Source organism: Canis lupus, chromosome 18 (genome assembly GCF_048164855.1).
Source record: "Canis lupus baileyi chromosome 18, mCanLup2.hap1, whole genome shotgun sequence".
Lineage (NCBI taxonomy): Eukaryota > Metazoa > Chordata > Mammalia > Carnivora > Canidae > Canis > Canis lupus.
In genome coordinates, this window is record NC_132855.1 from 38,082,797 (window position 1) to 38,091,208 (window position 8,412).

At 43.1% G+C, this 8,412-nt stretch overlaps 1 long non-coding RNA gene across 1 annotated transcript in view; it reads right to left on the bottom strand.

Moving 5' to 3' along the window:
* LOC140608994 (uncharacterized) overlaps window positions 1-5,225 on the bottom strand; it is a 128,773-nt gene extending 123,548 nt beyond the window's left edge. Inside the window, exon 1 of the long non-coding RNA XR_012010995.1 lies at window positions 5,091-5,225. This is a non-coding gene — a long non-coding RNA (uncharacterized lncRNA). The remainder of the gene's footprint in view (window positions 1-5,090) is intronic.
* Between the last annotated feature and the right edge of the window lie 3,187 nt (window positions 5,226-8,412).

Sequence of the window (8,412 nt, forward strand, 5' to 3'; positions counted from 1 at the left end):
ATCGGGCTGCCACAGTCTGGTGCTAGCAGACATCTGCATTATCCCACAAGGCTCCTTGCTCTGACTCAAGGCTCCTGAAACATCTCCCTAATTATGATTCCCGGGAGATAGGCCCACAGGGAGAAATGGAACTGATCGTGCATGTATTTGCCTAGTATAGAATACAAGGGACCAACATTTCTTAGTTTCAGTAATTTTTTAAAGACTTGAGCTAATGCAATTCCTCTGAAGAGCAAGAACAAAACATAGAAAAAGAAGCACAAAAGATTGGCCCTGGAGTCACATTTCAAACTGGTGGTTAATGTGCACAAGTCATCTAAATAGAATAATACACATTTAATTCCAGAATGTGTAAAGACTGTGTGAAGACCATTTTAAAAAGCCAGAACATAAGTCTTATACTAACCATTTTCCCCCCTACTTGCAGAATCTGAGGCTGTTCTGTGGCTTTATTAAATGGCATGTGCCTCAGGCTCTGCTTTTAATAATTCCATTTTCCCTGGAATTCTCACCATTCTAGGATCTACTAGTACACTGGAATTTTAAGCACATGATAAGGAGGACTAAGAAGCCTCTTTAGGTTTCTGTTTGCTTCCCCCCAAACCTCAGAAAGCAATTGTAGACATGTCTGGCACAATAAAAAACCCAGACCCCTCCACACTTTGAGTAGAATGCAGGATTTCTTAACCTTTGTGTCATGGTCACAGACAATGAATGGGGCTCATGCCTTGGAGCAAAGAAAAATATGAAAAGAAAAATAGAAGGGATGATAGCTTTCTTCACTCCCTTGAAGGGCTAGAAAACCAAAGGTGCTATCCTAGAACTAGACATCTCTGAAAGGTTCTCATTTCTGTCCACGAGGCTATCTCTGTCCCTTCCCTATCACTGATGTCAATGAGGCCAAGGGAGGCCTGCCAAAACCACTGCCAGGTGCTCATAATCCCAGGATATATATTTGCTAGCATGCTAGTCTCTAGAATCAACTTCCTGTTGGCAGTGGCTTCTCAGCAGTGCCTGGACAATAAAGGTTCACTTAGAGTCTGGGCCCTTAATACCCTGCTGGATCTTGGCTGCATGATCAAATCCCAGTGCTGTGGGAAAGGAAATTTTGCCTCTGTCTCAATGACATAGTCCTACACACCTTCCCTCCAGCACCAGACACATCTTTCTAGCCTACACATGTAGCTATATAGCCTATTTCAAAATTTGGAGTTTAATTACTGTCACGAAAGGACAAATACTATTTTATTCCATTTATATGATGGAGTGGTCAAAATCATAAAGACAGAAGGGTGCTGGAGGAAGGGAGACTAGGGAGTTGCTTATTGGTACAGTTTCAGAATTTCCAAGATGAAAAGAGTCACAGGCACGGATGTGAAATACGACTGAACTGTACAGTTTGAAAAGGCTAAGATGGCAAATTTTACGTTACATGTACTTTAACACAGTGAAAAAGAAAATCTGGAGCTTAATTAACATAAAGTTAAGAATGGAAAATAAAGTCGCAAACAGAAGAGAAACTGCCACCAAGTTAATGTCATTTCATTAAATGATAAGTTTTACCAGGAGAATAAATTTATTTAGCTTAGTGTGTATGCTAGGGAGATAAGAGTAAATGAGTTTACAGATTGTTTGGGGTCACATGCCCTCAGACTCAGCTCCAGGGAAAATCCAATTCCTAACCATTATACAGGGAGGATGCATGTGCCTCATAGAGAAAAGAAACAGGACTTACATAAGCAAGCACCGTCAACATGTGAATTTACTTATTAATTCTTCCTTCTTCTGTTGTCCTTGTGCAACTCAGAACAGCAAGCAGACAGCCTGGCAATAGTTTACACACTCTTCCCTTCTCAGACTATAACCTCATGAGAGTTGGAAACCATGCTCTTTCTTCTGTGTTTCAGGGAACCTGATGTGAGACTTGATCCCAGGACCCCGGGATCACTACCTGAGCTGAAGGCAGACTCTCAACCACTGAGCCACTCAGGTGCCCTGAACAATTTTAAATAATGAAGAAATTAGGAACTTTTAGAAGATAACTGCAAGAGGCCCAAATCCTTTTTTTTTTTTTTTTTTTTTTGCTTTGATAATGTGTGATGGTTAATTTTGTGTGTCAGTTTAGTGTGGCTTTGGTGCTCAGATGTTTGGTCAAACATCAATCTAGATGTTATTAGGAATATTAGTCACATCTAAAAAAAAAACACACTTTCAATTAATTAAGTCAGAAGATTTTGAGGAAAACTTTATTTTCCATAATGTGGGAGAGCCTCATCTAATCAGTTGAAGAGGAAAGACTGGGGTTCCTTGAGGAAGATGGAATCTGCCTCCAGACTTGAGCTGCTACTCCCCCCTGGGCCTCCTGGTCAGCTAGCCCTGCAGATTTTGGATTTACCAGGCCCTTACAATCAGTGAGCCAATTCCTGACAATGACTCTATGTATATACGTCCTGTTGGTTCTGTTTCTCTGAAGGACCCTAACATTATATGACCCTTTTATAAACATCATTGGGAAGTGACAATGAATGCGTTGGTGCTAGTCTTGAAATGTTGAGATTCTAACAAGTTCTAAGGGGAAATGTGGGAAGCACCTGGATATTTAATCTCCTTAATGGAATACACATGAAAATCCTCCTAATATGATCATGCTGGATCTCATTTTCAGCCACTGACCTTCTCTTAGGGAGAAGGTCAAATGTGCACCACACTTAGTTAACTGACTGATTAGCTAGAAAGGCAAAAGTGGCATTTCATCAGAGGGGCATGTCCAAACAAGTAGCAATGTCCTTTTTCCCCCTGACAGCCTAGATTCAGTCAATAATTAAATTTTTATTGAATGCAGACTATATTTAGAGTACTGAATTCAATGTTGCTGGACTGAAAAAGAAGTAAAAGATGTTGCACTCCCATTGAGCCCACATTCTAAAGGAGTAAGTTTACACCCACATGTAGACAGCAAATCAATTACAAGATTTCATAAAACTATCATTGTCAGGGAATGTCAGGTACGACCCTAAAGAACTCTTTGTGTAATGTAAACTTTTTCATCCAGCACAATTATGTTCTAGTTTGAAAAAATCAGAGATTTTTGTTAAGTGTGTATATTACCTATGGTTAAGGAAATCTGAAAAGGTTTCTCTATCAGTCAAATACCTTTATTTATAACTCCAAGACTGACTTAATTGAGTGATTTGAGAAATACAAGTTCTAAATGAACCAGGCCTAGACTTTTCTTCTTAAGACTTACATCTTAACTTCTATAAAGTTCATGTTTCTTATCATAAATCTTAGTAGAAGTTTATCATGTATGGGATTACTGAGTCCACAGCCTTCATTTTACAAATGCCAGAACTCAGTTCCTGGACGGTGAAATGATTTGCTCACAGTCACTTAGCCAGTTTTACAGTAAATTTACTACTACTCAAAGCCAGTTCTTCTAACTCCAAGAAATGTGTTCTATTGCTGGAACTGCCCCAGGTTGTCACTCAGGGAGCCTAGAAATGGGGTAAGTGACCTGGGAGTAGTTCTACACACACAACCCATCCCCAATCCATTGTGTGGTTTCATAAGGCTTCAGAGTCTGATAGTGAATAAATGGTGATTTCTAGCTTTTCTGGCTCTGGGTCATTCTTAGGTTACAGGTATTCAGAAGGGTGGATCAGCTACAAGTCAGACCTGTCGGTTAGTTGATTCTGGGTAGCCCAGTTATCATAACAGAAACTCAACTTCTTTTCTGCACAGAGCATATAGGAAATGCATTAGAAATATGAGTCAGACAGCACTTAGCTACTTCCAAAACTGCCTGTGGGTTGTTAATAGAGTATCGGTTTCAGAGTTGAAACTGAAGAGCTATTTGAGGACTTCTCAACCAGAGTATCTTCAAATTCTAAATCCACACTTAATCAAACTTTTACTGTTTTCCCCACAACCTCAATTGAGATCCACAGTGGCCCTTCTCCGTCCTCTGTACTCCGGGAGCAGATTGTAACTTAAGAGACATTTGGGGCAAGTGTCATTAGGCTTTATACCTATTTCCATGAATATTGTGTAACAATTACCACTGGCTATTATCTGTAAAACACCAATTCCTCTTTACATCAGTACTAAATCTCACCGGTTAAGTTTTACAACACAATTTCTTCTAATTCAGCAGGAATTCCAGACCTCTTAGGAATTAACCTAGAGGTCCGCACTGCACTGCTAGGGAGGGAAATTGGTCCATCTCAGAAGGGATTTCATCTCAGAAGGACTAGGCGTCCACATAGTTGGTGAGGGCCAGCAAGGCGAGAGGGTCATAAGCATTTCACATTTCCCCCCATTCTGTACCCCAAAACCTGCTTCATGTGGACTAAGGTTGGATGTTCCCTGAGAAAGCATGTCCTATAAGAAACAAGGGGTCACCATGAAGAGACCTGGCTTAGTTCCCTGTTTGTCACACTCATTACCAGTGTTTATCTCTGAGTGCGGCTAATCTTCAAGTGAGTCCAGCACTAATTGATCAAGTCATTGCTCTGGGCACCCCCTGGCACCTGGGTCTGAGCCTTCCATCAGGGCAGCCCCTTGTATAGAGGTCCACACTGCCCTCTGTCCTCACATGATAGAATCCAGATGTCCCTGCCCTCAGCCCAGTGTCCTTTCCACACTGCCTCAGCTCACTGTGCTGACATTCAATGTTCCTGCAGTGACCCCAAATAAGAAGGGAATGCAACAGCTCCTAGCACATGAAAGTATTTGTTCAACAACATCACACACAGACAATTCATGGACATGCATGACATACTCACGTTCTTATGGCAAATTTGGATATTTTAAAATTTTACTTATTTCACATGCCTTCCTAGTCCTATTTCCCTCATGTCCTCTCCAATGATAAGAGCATGAATTTACATATTTCTCAACTCTTCTGAAAAAAACAAAAGAACAAACCCCCAAAACAATACCCTTGGAATCTCTGCTTCCTCTTGTATCCCATAAGAGAGAACCAACCTCTCTGAGTCATAATTTTCCTTCTGTCCCAACCTACAAGGAAGTGACCTATCCCATGGTGGCTTGGTTCCCAGCCTCTGAAAGAGCAAGAGAGTCACGCTTACTTTTGCTGAATGTTTCTTCTTCATTACAGTCTTAATTACTCTTTCAGGTCATGAGGAAGGAGCTGGCTGGTGTAATTTAGATGATGGTATCCACAGGGGGTGCAGGTATGCAGGAAGCCCAGCGTGTTCTTCAATCCTAGCACTGCTGAGATTTAGAAGTCCAGAAAGCCAGAGGGAGAACAGCAACCTCGTCCTTGACATGGCAGTTGTGCAGGTGATTCAGAGGTGGTACTATGTACTCATCTGTTTCAGTAGCTGTCTGAGTAATGCTTTGTGTTGAAGTTGAAAGTAATAAAACAATTAGTGGCATTTTAAAAATGATTGTAAAGAAATAAGGTTGCTTTCGCAAGCCATGGGTCCTGACACATTCTTTTTACATGTGAGAGATGAAGGTCACAGCTTAGATCTAATTTGCATATCTGCCTTGGGAATTCTAGAATATCAGGGTCTGCTGTGAGTGCAATTTGTAAGAGGACATACTCCAGGCTCCTGTGAAAAAAAGGCAAAAGCAACTTCTAATCTAATGGTCTGATTCCTGGGGGTGGCGTGTTCAGTGGGGCAGAGGATACATCCAGGCAGCCACCAGGCCTTTCTCATGGAGCACTGGGGGTCAGGTAAGCAGCTGGGGCTGCCTGCAGTTTCCATAATGGCAGAGATGTGGAAGGACAAACCAGGTCAGAGGTCATGAGGAAAAGTCAAGGATCAAAAGCTGGAAACACCATCCACAAATGTTCCTTATCAAGGATAACAGGTCCACAGAGTCTAGGGTTAGAATTATACTAGATCAGATTGAGAGCAGGGTAGGAATAGGTGAGATCGTGATGGCCGCCCAGGTAACTCCAGAGTGTTGGTGGTTAGCAGGAAGTTAGCAGGAAGCAGGCTTGGTTGGAATAATTCAAAGAACCAGATGCAGGACAGCCCAACAGCAGAACACTGAAAGGTATGTTCTATATGGCAGCTGGTAATGACCTTCAAAAGCTTTTGACCTGATTTTTGGACGTTCTCGCCAAGTGAAATTTCTCTAATCCTGAGGCAAAATTCCCAGCATTCCTTGTCCATGAATAGTTTCTGCAGCATCTAGATAGCAAGTAGCAGCAACATGAGGAGGGAAAATATGAGTGTACAGATGACTGCAGATGTTGCTAGGTGATTAGTAAACAGTGACAAAAATGTGGTCATGTACCCCCAGCTCAAAAGACACAATAGCTACTCAGGAAAACTGAACGCCACTGACAAGAACTGGGTACTGAGTTCAGGGTAGGGAAGAAAAAAGTGCATGCTTGCCTGAGCGCTAACACTTTCAGCTCCTGTAGCTCCATGAAAGGCTGAGGAGAACCTCCTCGGTCCGCAGACACCTGCTCCCCTCCAGCTCCAATGCACAATATAGTTGACCCCTGAACAATGTGGGGGTTAGGGGCACTGACCCCCTGCACAGTCAAAAGTCTATAGATGACTTTTGGTTCCCCAAAAACATAACTACTAGTAGCTGTACTATTGAACAGAAGCCTCATCAATAGCATAAATAGTCAATCAACACATATTTTACATTACATGTATTATATGCTATATTTCTTACAATAAAGTAAGCTAGAGAAAAGAAAGCATTATTAAGAAAATCATAAGGAAGAGAAGATACATTTATAGTACTGTATCGTGTTTACGGAAAAATTCCGCATAGAAGTGGACCTGCGCAATTCAAACTTGCGACGTTCAGGGTCCACTCTCCCCTGGCTGCCCCTGTGGTCTTTGCTCATATACATTACATGGAGCCACTGTCCTACCATGAATCACTCAGCGGGTTCTCACAACCCGCACAAAAGGACCCCGCAGTCTCGGGCTCCTGCTTATCTGAGTCTCTCTCACCTCTTCCCGGTCACTTCTCATTGCACTGCAGCCACACTGGCACCCTTTCTGTCCCTCCACAAACAGGACTCTTCCCCATCTCAAAGCCTCTGTTCCTGCTGTCCCCCCAAGGGAAGGTCCTCCCTCCAGCTCCTGCATAGCTGGTTCAGTTTCCATCTCCCAGGCCATGGTCTCCCCTGGCCTATGTTCACCCCTGCCCCCCGACTCCTTATTACATTTGCCAACCTCCTCACAATGTTTGTTTACTTTCTATTTTCTTTTCTGGGGGCACAGGCCCTGCAAGTCTTGTCTTGTGCATCATAGATGCTTAGATAAATTTGTACAACTGTGTGGATGAATGGAAAATTTCTCAGTTAGGATGTGGGGATAGGATGGAAGGGGTAGGACCAGCAGGTCTCTGCTTTGTTCAAGGGATTCTGAACCATCTCCCCTTTATTCTTTACCCCCTGGGCCATGCCTCTCTTCATCACCCCCCCAACCCCAACCTTGGACTCTACACACTTTTCCTGGACTCTGGGCTGACTGAGTTACCAGGGAAGTCACAGATTGCCACACAGTCTTTGAGCATACATGGAGTGGTTCTGAGGTGGTGTGTTATAAGGGGATCGGCAAGTGCTCTCTGACCCAAAAAGATCTACTCCATCTGCTTGCCACATTGTCTTTTTTAAAAAATTGAGATATAATTGACATCACATTTTCTGAAATCCTTCCATTAGCATCACAGTCATGCTTTTCACTTTTTAGCTAAGACATTGCCTCCTGTCCTGAGTCCTCCTTTTTCCAAATGGAAACAGTTCCGGGCAGGGTGACACAAAAAGTTGTCATCAGCTCCTTACTGTTAATTTCACAGAGCATGGTCTAGAGCTGCCCCATCCCAGGGGCTGCGTGATCCTGCCTGAGACTGAAGCAGAGCCAGGTAGCTGTCCTTTGCTGAATTAAAAAGAAGTCCCAAAAGACCGCCACCTCCACCTTAACAACAAACCTGATAATCATGGTACAAAATTGTCATTTACAAACAAAACATATGAAGCGAGTGGTGAATGGAATCCAGCTGAAGCCCAGGAAAGCCCAGCGCCAGCCCAACTACACATCAGACTGTTGGGCGCCCCCCGTCCCCCCAGGCACCCTCCTCGCAAGCAAGTCAAGCAAGTGGTCAACCGGCTGCAAGAGTTTAGCCTCCCCTAACTTCTGGAGGCCTCCTCCTGCACAAAGCTAAGAACGACAGGATTGGACCAGATAATAGCCCTGAACCTGCCCAACCTGCCTCACAAGGTCATTATGAAGATGGCATATGATAAAGGCTGTAATCTGTCCTGAGTTACCCAAACATAAGCATTGACATTGACTGAAGCAGTTCTGCCCCCCTGGGGCTGTTCCTTCCTCTGTCTCTCAAATTACTTTGAAGAGTTTCCAACAAGAATAAAAAAACAAAAGCACCCTCGACCCAGATGGACACTAC